Below are 12,294 nucleotides of genomic sequence, written 5' to 3' on the forward strand. Positions count from 1 at the left end.
TGTCTTAAACTGAGTTTACGCAGACCTAGACAAGACGAGCGTTTGAGATTAAAAAGGAAAGGTTCAGTTATTTTCCAAAAAAACCAAAACAATTTATATACTTTCTAACCTCAAACGCTCATCTTGTCTAGCTCTGCATGTGTATTCCGGTTCAAGACAGTTAAGGTAGGTCAAAAAACTCATCTCATTTTCTTCTCCGACTTCAAAATCATCCTTACCTTTTTTTTTTGTAAAGGGCGTTTGATCTTCTTTGCATGTTCACTTTGTAAACACTGGGTCGGTACTTCTGCAGCAACGTAGGACGATTTTGAAGTTGGAAGAGAAAATGAGATGAGAGTTTTTTGACCTACCCTAACTGTCTTAAATCGGAAAAAAACAGAGTTCACGCAGACCTAGACAAGACGAGCATTTGAGGTTAAAAAGTCGAGGAAGGCGGCTCTTAACTAGAGAAACGATTGGTTATTAAAAAAAAAAAAACAATTTATATATTTTTTAACCTCAAACGCTCTTCTTGTTTAGCTCTGCATGTGTATTCCAGTTCAAGACAGTTAAGGTAGGTCGAAAAACTCTCATCTCATTTTCTTCTCCAACTTCAAAATCATCCTTACCTTTTTTTTTTGTAAAGGGCGTTTGATCTTCTTTGCATGTTCACTTTGTAAACACTGGGTCGGTACTTCTGCAGCAACGTAGGACGATTTTGAAGTTGGAGGAGAAAACGAGATGGGAGTTTTTCGACGTACCCTAACTGTCATGAACCAGGATACACAGAGTTCACGCAGAGCTAGACAAGACGAGTGTTTGAGATTAAAAAGTATATATATATATATATTTTTAAAATAACCGATCGTTTCTCTAGATAAGACCCTTCTTCCTCTACTTTTTAACCTCAAACGCTCGTCTTGTCTAGGTCTGCGTAAACTCCTTTTTTTCCAGTTTAAGACAGTTAGGATAGGTCGAAAAACTCTCATCTCATTTTCTCTCGTTTCACTAGATATGATCCTTCTTCCTCGGCTGGGATCATTTAGAGCCCTTTGAAGCTGCATTTAAACTGAATTTTGGAAGTTCAAACTCAGGCACCATAGAAGTCCACTATATGGAGAAAAATCCTAAAATGTTTTCCTCAAAAAACTATTTCTTTACGACTGAAGGAAAAAAAGACATGAACATCTTGGATGACAAGGGGGTAAGTGAATTATCTGTAAATTTTGGTTCTAGAAGTGAACTCCTTTAAACCTAGCTTTTGAAACAAACTTTGAGGGACCGCTTTTCGTCTTTTCTATGTCAAATGAAGCTCAGTTTTAGCAGCACTGGTAGCGCAATCCAGTTCCCAGCTTATAATGCTCATAATGACCTTGTGCACTCTGTTCACATCATGGAATATGAGAACATAAACAGTGAATATATGAATATATATACATCTATATATTTATGTTATTAGAATGGTACCCTGCCTACACAGTGTACTTTGGGATTTGAACTATTCCCAGGCACAGCAATTTAATGAAAAAGCACTCCTCATAAACTAACTCCGGTTATATGTTATGTTTCCAAAGTTTTGCTGCATTGTGACTAAAATGAGCTGCCACAATCACAAAAGAAACAGAAAAAACCCACGGGGAAGAAAACCATTTTCATGATCGGCTATTTATGTCATCAGAAAGCGTTGCCCGCGGTGTGCGTTAAACACAGGTCGACCTGCACAGCAACCACAGGGAGTGTGGGAAAAAAAAAAAAACTCCTCTCATCTTCGGTAAAGACACAATCGCGTCTGTTCCGTGATTTATTTATTTATTTATTCATTGTTCTACCCATGCATCTGTTTTCCTGCTTCAAAGGATGCACTCCTAGACTTTCTCCTTTGTTTTGTTTTGTTTTTTTTTCCCGTCATTTCATTCTTTATTTTCCGCACAGTGAGTTTATCAGTATCCGGGAAAAAGAGATAGCAAAAAAGCAGCTCGTTGTGAGAAAGTGAAAAAGTAGCACTGTGTTCATTTCTAAATTAGTTTTTTTTTTTTCCAAACACAGTGATGAGTTTGACATGCCGACACACTTGACACAACCGCAACAAATAACGACACACAGCGCGGCGGCTGCGTCTCAGATCTCGCTGTGGTGTGTGACACAAGCACTTTTTATTTTCTACTGAGCCGATTCTCCGTGATCAGCGCACTGCCACGGTTCAGTCTGTTTCATTTACACGAACAACGCCTTCAAGAGACATCAAGGTTCTTAAGAACGCTTTAACCCAAAGCCACCCAGATAGAAATAACTTCCCTGCTTGTCGCTCATCTCAGTTTGTTTCTTTTTTTATTCCTTTAGTTAAAGTTAATTTTTTATTGCTCCTGAATGTAAGAGCACACGGTGGATGCCTACATGTCAATGTGTGTGCATAAAAGAGCTAGTTTGTGTTTTTGACTAAACCTTATAAACCGTATAACTACCCGAAATACAGTCTCTGCCTGTCAACACTGGCTATGTTTGGAATAGCACGCAACCATAACTATATTTACGCAGTATATAGTATGTATGCCAATTTTTAATCATGCCAGGTTGTTGTGAACCAGCTGCAAATGCCATGTGACTAATCACAGGGAAATTAGCAATTCTCCAGAGCTGATGGCAAGAAAAAATAAAATAACTAAAATATTTTAATTAAATTTACTTGCAAAAAAAAATCTAAATGCACATTTTTTAAAGGCCATACAACAGCATAAACAGCTAAATATCATAAAAATTGAATACAACAAAGCATACTAAATACTATACTATCACATAATGCATTTTTTCCAATCATCTGGAAAAATATACATTTACTTTATATTATGAATGAACTACAAGCAAATGACATTAACATTAGGCTAAATGCTGTGACTTGGATTGGATGCACAAAATATGTCAAATGTTTAAAAACAAATGTTATAACTGCCATGTTATTAATTGGATGAATTTCACTGCATTAAACTTGTAATATAAGTCGTGTAACATTTTTAAACTTTAAAAGTTTTACATATTTTTGTAATAGCACTTTTTGTAATATTTATTGAAGATATTTTAAAATATGTAATCAGTACTGAATTATTGAAAATGAAAATATGTATCATTTTACATATATACATACACGATTTTAAATATAGAATAAATAAAAAAAAGAAATCAGGCACTAGTAAAAAAAAATAAAATATAATTAAATAGGTTGAATATTTGTGATTTATTTCCTACTGCTTGCAGTAAATAAATAAATATATAAACAATTAGAATTTTAGTAAATTAAAGCAGAATATGCTTTAGTAAGGTGTTTCTTTTTTTATAAAACACAGCAAAAAAAAAAAAAAAAAAAAAACAGTAAAACAAAAATGTGTCTGTGTTTATATATATATATATATATACACACACATTTATTCCATTTTTAATAAATTAACTACAAGCAACTGACATTAACATTATGCTATCACTTAGATTGGATTAAAATGCAAAAATATGTAAGATATTAAAAAATAAATGTTATTTTCCAAGGTAACTGGATGCCACTTACTGCATTAAACTTGCAGTATAAGTCATGTACCATATTTTTTAACCTTTCAAAGTTTCACAAATTTTTTATAAAAGCACTGTTAATATTTTGTAATATTTACTGAAAATTATATTTATTTATTTATTTGTGTTAAATATAGAAATTAATAAAGTTTTTAAAAAATCCTTAATATCTGTGATATTCTACTGGTGCAATAAATAAATTAATTAATTAATTAATTAATTACAATTAATTAAATTCCAATAAACACTTATTTCTATTAAAGAATAAACAAACAAGCAAAAAAACAGGTTAAAAAAACGTGCTAAAAAACGTTGCATTCAAGGTAACTGGATGTCACTCACTGCATTAAACTTGAAATATGGTCATGGACCATATTTTTTAACCTTTTAAAGTTTCATATACTTTTTGTAAAAGCACTGTAATATTTATAATATTTACTGAACATTTTATTTATATATTTTAAAAATAGAAATAAATAAATAAAAATCAGGCACTAGTAAAATATCTACTATAATTAAATAGGTTGAATATTTGTTATATATTCTACTGGTGCAATAAATAAATTAATTAATTAATTAATAATTATAATGAATTAAAATTAATTTAATTTAAAAAATGTAAACAAAAATTAAATGCATAAAATGTATTAATTAATGAAACAAATTGAATTTGCTTTAGTAAATTATAGTAGAATATGTTTTAGTAAATACATAGTGGTTCATTTATAAAAAATTAAATAAAATTCACAATAAACACATTTTAAATATTTGGTGAAATCACTGTAAAAACACTTTTGATAGCTTACTGCTTTTATAAAATGATCATATGAAATCACAATATCACAAACATCATAACACTGATGTCCAATAAACACTTATTTCTATTAAAGAATAAACAAACAAACAAAAAAAGAAACAAAAAATAATAAAAAAAAAATGTGTTGATGAATGAACTACTCTGACTCACTGCATTAAACTTGCAATATGAGTCATGGACCATATTTTTTGACCTTTCAAAGTCTTACTTTATACTTTTTGTATGAAAATTATATTTATTTATTTAAATATTGAAATACAGAAATATAAATTAATTAAATAGGTTGAATATTTGTGATTTATTCTACTGGTGCAATAAATAAATTAATTCATTCAATTTAATTTCATATTTTAATAGCACTTATTTATTATAAATTATATTGATTTATTATAAATATAAAATGTAAAAAAATAAAAATAAATCAGGGGCTAGTAAAATATCTAATATAATTAAATAAGTTGAATATGTGTGATTTATTTTGTACTGCCTATTTTAAATCAATCAATAAATAAATAAAGCACATTTTAAAAGGCTATGAATAGAAATTTGCATGCATACTATATACTGCCAGTATTAAGTATATACTGTGCAGAACTTGGTAATTAGTAAGCTAATATTCTATTCTTAACATAGCCACATTAATTTGCCGGGGTCACACGAGGTCCCCAATTCAGGACGGTCTCTAGCAATGCCTGTGCGTGCAATGCTTCAGTCCTCAGCCGAAGTGGAAGGCATGGTTTATTATTCCAGCCTTGTGAGCTATTTGCTGTCTAATGGACTATAAGTTGCTGAGGTCAACACATACTTTGAGATCCAGCATAAAGCAGTTTCCTCATTATTGTCTAATTACACTCAGTAGGCATGGAGAGAGATTGATTGCAGTATTAGTGAACACGGGTATTTTTGGCCATCAAAGTCTAATGCGTAAATCCATAATTGAATGAGACTTTATACATGCGCTCACAACACGCACACAAGAAACAAAGCGTATGCTGCTATTGTCTACCGCAGTATTCTATGATATTAAAACAAAACTCTCTTATTAAGACACGACTCCATGCTTCTTGTCATGGGAGTAAATACAGCAGGCATGGTGCTCGCTTGAGGTTTTTGCGTTGACGAAGATGGCATTTTTATTACAATCATCAAACACTGAAGCGAGGAAATATATTTATATAACATATCGCAAATCTGCAGTGTGTTTCCATAGTGTTGGTTATCGCCTGTCATTCTTGTACACCGCTGCTCTGGGTTGAAGGGATCTGTGTTTTTTTTTTTGCTGAACATGGAGGATATCTTTAAAGTTTAGCTCCGGGCTAATGATTCTTAATTTATCTCATTAGTTCACATACCCACCACTCAGAGAGATTAAAGCGCAGAGGTAGCCGTCAGGCACGAGGCAGGCAGCGAGTGCGCCCATGCTCTGAATCACAGCGATGGCACTTCTGCACAGTTCAGCTGCTCCAGGCGCCCGGCCAGAGCAACCTACAGGCAGGTTTAAACACGAGAGCAGCTTTACTAAAATGACAGACACGGCTTATAACGTAAACATCATCTCTCTTTGCATAATGCAGGGTTTTTTTTTGGCCCATTAACGATAGTAGTTTTTGCTTGTCTGAACAAAGAGTTCTGCTTCCAGGTGGCCTGGAACATTTAGATCAGCAAAAAAGAGTTTGACTGTTGAAAAGCCAAACCCAAGCCAGTCTGTGTAACTTTTATACACAATTAGAATTTGCTTTAGTAAATTAGAGGAAAATATGATTTAGTAAATCCACAATCATTTTCATTTTTTAAACAAAATGTACAACTTACAAACACTTTTGATAGACATACTGTTTTTATAAAATATGATTTGAATAACTTGACAATGGACCAAAAAAAAAAAAAAAAAAAAAAAAAAAATATATATATATATATATATATATATATATATATATATATATATATATATATATATATATATATATATATATATATATATATATATATATATATATATATATATATATATATATATATATATATATATATCTTCTATAAATATTTAAGTATTCTCTTCCATAGAAGCCCCTTGTTTGAACCTTTTCTCTACATTAACAAATTATTATTTGAATACTAAAACTGCATGACTGAAATTGATTTGATTTTTTAATAACATTTACAATAAATACATTTTAAATATTTAGTGAAATCACTGTAATAAACACTGTTGCTATCCTACTGCTTTGTAACACTTTTGAACACTTATTTATATTTTAAAAAAACACCATAAAGACAAAAACAAAAAAAGTTCATTATATATGGTAAAATAAAGATTTATTGTTGTTATTTATTGTCATTTATAGTTCCATGAAGAACCTTTAATATCTACAAAACTGCACAGATGTTTCTTCAGATTATTTGTTTCTTACAGTAAAATAAAACAAAATATTTTTTAAAATAATTTGTAACATTTTTTTTTATTTATTTAATTTTTTTGTTTGTTTTTAAAATAAAGTTAAATAATACAATTAAATTAAATTAAATTAAATTAAATTAAATTAAATTAAATTAAATTAAATTAAATTAAAAAAAATAAAATAAAACAAAAACCTTTTTGTTCACTGACAGGGGACACAATATGGCTCTTTCATAGAAACCCCTTGTTTGGACTGCTTGACTGAAACTGATTTGAACTTTTTTAGTAACATTTACAATAAATAAATTTTAAATATTTTTTGAAATCACTGTAACAAACACTTCTGAAAGCCTACTGCTTTTATTAAACAATGATATCATAAATATCAAATATGATAACACTTATTTTTATTTAATAAACAAAACAAAGAAACACAATAAGGACAAATAATAAAAAATAATAAAATAAAATAAAAACTCTGTTCACTGAAAGGGGAGCCCAAAATGGCTCTTCCATAGAAAACCCTTGTTTGAACCTTATATTAACAAATTATTTTGATATATTTTATAACAACATACTACATTAAAATAGCAATATTTAACAGATTCTTATTATTATAGTATATTAAAATAATATATATATTGCATATAATTCAACAAAATTTAGCACATATTATATTATATTATATATTATATTATATTATATATATTATATTATATTATATTATTTATTATTTAAACTGAAAGTATGCTTAAATCTTTTAAAGCATTTTTAAAATCTTTTTAAAGCTTTTAAAAATGCCAGATTTCATAATTATAAAAACAGCTTATTTAAGACCGAGCAGACAATTTTAGTCAGTTTGGAAATACTTGCCTGGGGTAAATATATTTGCAGCTGAATAAATTCACTTGGACACTGATATCAGTACCCCCTTGAAATTAAACACAAAAGTAACTCACTTTCCCGCTTCTAAGCCAATTAAGAATTTCATGAAAATGCATAATGCGTGGTACAATATTTATTTTTCAAAATAATGTTGGATGGAAATTCATTTCCATCTCTTATCTTGTATTTGCTTCAATTTGCAGCCGCATTTCATGTGCGTTTCTTCTTGTTTGTATATATCAGTAGCTTGGGGGCAGGTATTAATTAATGAGAAGGAGGATTCTGGGAGAAATAAAGTCTGGTCTTTTGCACAGCGCTTTCCCGTGCCAAGCTCATTTAGCTCAGAGCTTTTTCTCTGGGTGCCTGTCCGCCGTAAGCTCTGTAGACAGACCTCTAGCTAAGGCTTAAACACTGGGGCAACTAACAACCATCACTATCGGAACCATGCAACAACTGCTTAACTTTACAAGTCATTAACAAGCTAGCAGATTTCCACAATTTACTATAAACAAGCAGGCATTTGTACTTTATGACGTTTTCAGTCAAAAATGCATTCACGAAGCACTGACTAACAGGAAATGATGTCGTCAGCTTCATAAAGGGCAACCAGAACGACCTTGTTCCGAGCACCAAGGTGACACACCACACCAGGAAGATGCTAACACAGGAAGTAACCGTAGCCTTGTGCTAAAAAACCCATGTCATCAAACAGCCGAAAGCCGATACGCCTCAGTGTGAAGGAACGAGAATCTGCATTCATGGCCTTTTGGTGCGTGCTCGGGTGAGCCCTTGATTAAACCAGAAGAGAAAAATTCCCTCCGTGTGTCCTTTGAGAAGCACCGTGCCTTGTTTTGCTGTAGAAATTTTTAATGATATCTCTACAGGCGTCAGAATGAACCAACAGCAGAACAGAGATGGACAACGGCAGCAAAAAAAAAGTTCCAATTACCAATATCAGATCATCGCACAGCGGCCATGTTGTTTTTTATTGGATTAAGTGAAATGTCAGGCAGCTAATTAGAGAAGTCGAACTCGCTCTCGCTCTGTAGAGGAGGGGCGTCATATTCCCAACATTACATTCAAAAGGTTAATCTCTAAACCCTTGGAAAATATTGTAGCCTGAGTGTAAAGTGCATTATCTGTCTGTCTGCCTGTCTCCCTGTCTTTATTTAGAAAATGACTTCCATTAAAAACATACCTGACGTCTTAGAGCTCTCACTCTGCTGTGCGAGAAAAGCTTGTGCTTCACTGCTAATGGGAAATTACATGCATTTAGCAAGAGAGTACATCAGTGCTGCAATGTTGAATGGATTGCACAGACTCATTTGTCATGTACTGTTTTCGCATTAGAATTAGCAGCTTGCTAAATTAATAACCTTAAAGCCAGCATGAAATGAAAAATTAACCCTAATCTGTTTTCTAAACGCGTGTTATAGATCTTATTGTGAACTATTCTTTTTTAAAAAATTGTTTAGAACTTGTTAACGGTTATTCAAAATTATGTATCCGTATCTTCCAGTGAAATGACAGACTTCTCTAATCATTTGGTTCAGTTAAACAACACACCTGCAGGCTCACATTCATCTGCTTCCATTTTTGAGTGCAACACCAAAATCACAACATCCAGATGATTTTTCTTTGTCGATAATCCTTTACACACCAATATACAGCACACTACCATCAAAAGATGTTTAATGTTTTTTTTTTTTTTCTCAGAAGTCTCCTGCTCACTAAGCCTACATTTATTTGATCCAAAGTACAGAAAAACAGCACAATTTTGAAATGTTTTTTACAATTTAAACAAGTAATTTATTTCTGTAATCAAAACTACATTTTTTAGCATCATTACTCCTGTCTTTAGTGTCACATGATCATTCAAAAATCATTCTAATATGGTGATTTGCTGTTCAAGAAACGTTTTATTATCATCACCATCATCATCAATATTTAAAACAGTTTTAATATTTTAAAAGTACATTTTTTTCAGGATTCTTTGATTAATAGAAAGATCTAAAGATCAGCATTTATCTTAAATGAAAAGCTTCAAAAGCGATGATCAAGACATTTATAATGTTACAAAATATTTCTATTTCTAAATAAATGCTGTTCTTCTGAAATTTCTATTCAAAGAAACTCAAAAAACCTACTCAGCTATTTTCAACAATACTAATAACAATAATAATAAGTATATTATTATTATTGTCATTATTATTATTAATAGTTTTCTGAGAAGCAAATCATAACATTAGAATGATTTCTGAAGGATTATGTGAAAGGAGTAATGCTGCTAAAAATTCAGCTTTAAAATCAGAAGATATAATAATAATAATAATAATAACAATAATAATAAATTAATAAATAAATAACATTTTTAAATATATTCAAATAGAAAACAGTTGTTAAATAGTAAATAATACTTCAAAATTGTACCGTCTTTACTGTACTTTGGATCAAGTAAATGCAGGCTTGGTGAGCAGAAAAGACTTCTTTAAAAAAAACATGAAAAATCTTACTGTTCAAAAACTTTTGACTGGTAGCGTATGTCACAATACAGTTTCACTGTGACTTTAAAGAGTAGCAATGTAATTTCTGTACCATTAGAATCAACCAACACAAAAATAATGATTGTTATCAAAGAGGTTTCCTAAATACAGTCTCCCATTGGTTGGACAAATAAATAATCCCACCCCAAACTCATGCCATTGGTTGAGCCAAAGTTACTGTTACCAAATTACCAAACAAAAGTTACAGCCTGGATCCTCAAACAATCAGACCAATGTTTTAAAGGGGTCATCAACTGCCTTTGTTTTTGATTTTGTACTGTTCTCTGAAGTAATAGCCTATTTTCTGTCATGTTTTGACTCCCCTCATCCCACACTCTAATGGACCTTTATCGCACCGGAATTGAACACCGGAAGCGCTTGTCAAAGCAGTGTACCGATTCTTCCGGTTATGTATATTTTTTAATATGCCTTTAATCACCTAGCTGAATAAAAGCCTGTTAAAATGAGCATCTGCAGGAAGATTTCAAAATCCAGACATTTTCAGAGACAGGCAAAGAGATATTCTGATGATTACTGTGCACAGAATTTTCCAAACTCAACGGAACTTGTAGTTTTAATCCACATACCGATCTGAGAAACTAAAAGTCACGCTGTCAACGCGTTATACTATTTAAGATTAATTAGATTAATTAATTAGCTATGTTCAACATTGTTATTTCTTTAAGGCAACGTCCGCGCATTCATTCATCTATTTTAATACCGCTCTTATGAAAATGAACCATGGCATGTGTAGTAAAACTGTGGCACAAAATGGACAATCAAGTCCAAATGGAAATCAGTCCACAGAAAAAATCTAATAAAATATTACAGTTACTACATATTTACTATAGTAAATCCATGGTGAATTGTGTAAGGGTGTTTATCAGTCAAATTTATTTTAATGTAAACAGGTATAAAATATGATGAGAAAAACATTGTTAATGAGAAGACGAAATTGACTGCAGCAGGTTACATTTATTTATTATTCAAAATGCACATTTGGAAGGGAAATATATTAATAGAAACATTTCAGCAGGTGAGATGAGATGTAGACCTAAACATCCTCTGTTTCGAAATGTATACTCCACGCGAACATGTTTCCGCATAATATTTTAGAAGGACCTTAATTCATCCCACGCGTCTCATCCGTGTTGTGTCAGGAAATCATGAAAACTGAGGCAGTGTGTCGTCGTTTAGAATAAAAGCAGCCAGGTACACTGCAGTAACACCGGCGAAAAAAAGGAAAGAGAGGATTCTCCCATTAGTTTTCATTGCGTTGCGATGGGACCGGAAGTGGGGATACACTGCTTCGCTTACCGGATACAGGAAGTGAAATAAAGGTCCATTGAGTAGGCATAATGGATTGTAGACTCGGAAGTAAACACCCACTGCCATATTTGGCTAACAATTGTGTATGTTTGACAGCCTACTGTACATCTTTCATAGACGGACGCGGCAGTGATTCAGGTTAAAAACACATAAATACTCATATCAAACGATCTGTAATGACAGACAAAGCAACAGTGACCACTGAAAAACTATAAAAGCACCAAAGAATCACATTAGAAGGAATTATTAGTATACAATTTTAAAAACTGCTGTGCAATTTCAGTCAGGCATGTTCAGTACCCAAAAAACGCACTATGATTCTAATTCTAAAATCACATACAATTTCGGACAGTTTTTGAATTTGGACACAAATCTAACGGATGTCATTTATCAGCTAAATGATTTGCGCTTACGATGACGGGGAGGCAAAACCGTTGAACCTGAGGGCTATTATGACTGCCGTCTCCACCCAGTCACTCAACACACAGCAGTGATCCGTGACAAACAGGGTGTGCTCCCGTGCCACCCCAGGCTTCTATTTTTTATGTCTTTGTTTTACAGACTATAAACGACAGCCAGTACACACACATCTGCTCAGTAAAAGATGCTCTCTCTCCTAACAAAGCAGCAGTCAGAAGATAATGAGTCCTGACAAGTCCATAGATGTGAAGAATCGCATATGCCAGAGAAAATGAAAAGGTCAGTAAGCAGTGAGGAAACTTAATATGAAGTAGACATATGAATCCTATCCAAAGAATTATTGCCATTAGCAGAGACCAGCAATGCCC

The sequence above is a fragment of the Labeo rohita genome, chromosome 11 (assembly GCF_022985175.1).
Source record: "Labeo rohita strain BAU-BD-2019 chromosome 11, IGBB_LRoh.1.0, whole genome shotgun sequence".
NCBI classification, from domain to species: Eukaryota; Metazoa; Chordata; class Actinopteri; order Cypriniformes; family Cyprinidae; genus Labeo; species Labeo rohita.